The 2,500-nt window shown below is 48.0% G+C and overlaps 1 protein-coding gene across 9 annotated transcripts in view; it reads left to right on the top strand.

Moving 5' to 3' along the window:
• The window catches only part of LOC143029790 (cell adhesion molecule Dscam2-like), a 971,930-nt gene that overhangs the window by 322,213 nt on the left and 647,217 nt on the right, over nucleotides 1–2,500 (top strand). The window lies entirely within an intron of this gene.

Below are 2,500 nucleotides of genomic sequence, written 5' to 3'. Positions count from 1 at the left end.
GATCTTCCAAAAGGAGGTGAGGACCCTTTAGGTCTGGATTACCACCATCTGGCTCACCAATGGGTCTGCAGCGCTCACCGGCTTGAATCTTCCAAAGGAAGGCGAAGAAGACACGTTAGGTTCGGAGTGCAACCTCTGGGCTCCCAAAGAGTCCGGAGTGCCCAATGGCTGGAATCTTTCAGATGAAGCCGAAGAGGACACATTGGGTTTCGTAGTGCCATTCTCTCGGGTCTTTTAGAGAAAGGCGAAGAAGACGTACTGGGTTCGGACTTTGACTGACTCAGAGGTGTTTCGACGACGGTGAAGAAGACATATGGAGTCCAGAACGACAACGAGTCGCGTCTTCCAGATGAAGGCGAGGAACACACACTGTGAAGCCAACGATTCATGTCCTTCAGAGAAAGGTGAAGAAGACACATTAGGTCTGAAGAAACACTAACTTAGGTCTTTCAGAGGAAGACGAGAAGACACATTGGGTCCTGGAACAAGGCGTCAGGTGCTGAAGAAGATCTAAACCTGCGGGAGGAAAAGTTTGGAAAAAGATACTGGACGTAAGGAGGATTTTCGAGAGTGAGGAAGAAGATCAGCATCTGTAAAGGAAATAGATGCAATGATAGAGCAAGGAGAGAGGATAAGAGAAGAGATGGCGAGTGAGGAAATGGGGGTGATGGGGGCTTCAACTAAAAGAAAGCAATAAAGAGGAACACACGAGGTCGGGATGGATTCAGTTGGGAACTGCTGCATAGGAAAAGAGGAAATAAAGAACTAGGTGAAGGTTAAGAGAGAAGAGAGAAGAGTTGAGGTGGAGGACGAGGAACAGATGGAAAAAGAGGAGGAGGAGCAGAAGGACGAGGAGTAAGGAGTCGGACGCGGGTGAGGAAGAGTAGAAAGAGAAGGAGGAGGAGGAAGATAAGGTGGAGGTGGAAGAAAAACTCGAAGAGCAGGAGAGGGGTGGCGAGAAGGACCAGGAGGAGGAGGAGGAGGAGGAGGAGGAGGAGGAGGAGGAGGAGGAGGAGGAGGAGGAGATGAAGAGGGGTGAGAAGGAAGAAGATCAAAGAGGAGGAGGGGGCTAACAGGGTTGCTCATAAACGAAGAGAACTAGAGGAAGAAAGAAGGAAGAGGAGGGAGGTATGAAGGAGGAGGAGGAAGAAGGACGAACCAGAGAAGGACAGAAAGAGGAGAGGCGAAAGAAAAGGAATCCTTTCTTCTTCTTTTTATATGTCTGTTTATTCACTTGCATATAATTGTTTTATTAGATTTGATTAATTCTAGTTTACTTCATGCTTTGTATATAAGAAATGAACCGCTTTAAGAGGAAGAGGCGTGGAAGAGAGGAAGAAACTTGAAAGAGAAATGGGTATTGGCGTGAGGTTGGGGCTGGTAACTGAGCGCGGGTGGAGGGGGGGTGGAGTGGGGTGGAGGGGGGTGGAGTGGGGTGGAGGGGGGTGGAGGGGGGTGGAGGGGGGTGGAGGGGGGTGGAGGGGGGTGGAGTGGGGTGGAGGGGGGTGGAGGGGGGTGGAGTCGTATGGCAAGAAAGCGGACTGAGCGTGATTAAAGCGGTCCTTGAGAAAGATAGTTTAGGCTCCGTTTTTTTAATCAACAGTTTTATTTATCCCTGCGCTCTGATTAAAGCTCCGCTATGCAGCTTACATATACGAGGTGGATGAATGGAAGGAGGGAAGGAGTGACGAAGGAAGGAAGGAAGAAAGGGAAAAAGAGAAGAAGTAATGACGGAGAAAGGGAGAGAGGAAGTAAGGCAGGGAGAGAGAAAAGAAGGAGGGAAGGGAAGGAGGGAGAGAAAAGAAGAGGAAGAGAAGGCGTGAGAAAAGGAGAGGAAGAGAGATGAAGGAGTGAGAGAGAGAGAGGGGAGAGGAGAGAAAGAAGATAGGGAGAGATTAAATAGTAAAAGGGAGAAAGAGGGAGATATGGAGCAAGGGAGATAAAGAGAAAGGAAGGAAGGAAGGGAGGAAGGAAAGAAGGAAGGGAGGTATGGAGAGAGGAATGGGGGGAGGGAGAGAGAGCAAGGTAGAAAAAAGAAAAGAGTGGAGAGGGGGAGAGAGAAAGAGAGAGTAAGGAGAAAAAGGGAGCACTGGAATAACAAAAATGTAGAGTGAAGACAAAAAATATCATAAGATAAAGAACCAAAAAAATATTTGGAAAAAAGTGAGCTTTAGGGACAGAGGGAGAGAGGAAGAGAGAGAGAGAGAGAGAGAGAGAGAGAGAGAGAGAGAGAGAGAGAGAGAGAGAGAGAGAGAGAGAGAGAGAGAGAGAGAGAGAGAGAGAGAGAGAGAGAGAGAGAATGGAAAAGAGAGATAAAGAGAGAGTGGAAGAGAGAGATAAAGAGAGAGAGAGAGGGAGATGAATATATAGAGAGAAAGAGAGAGAGAGAGAGAGAGGAGGGTCAAAGAGGCGATAAGACGACGGTGATATATGATTAAATAAACGGGGAAAGTTTGAGCTATGAGGTGTTGTGGAAGAAATGAGGAAGAGTGAGAGGGTG

Source organism: Oratosquilla oratoria, chromosome 11, assembly GCF_046742065.1.
Source record: "Oratosquilla oratoria isolate Oo_2021 chromosome 11, ASM4674206v1, whole genome shotgun sequence".
Lineage (NCBI taxonomy): Eukaryota > Metazoa > Arthropoda > Malacostraca > Stomatopoda > Squillidae > Oratosquilla > Oratosquilla oratoria.
The sequence above is the reverse complement of the archived record's forward strand: the minus strand, read 5'-3'. Positions and strand labels throughout refer to the sequence as shown.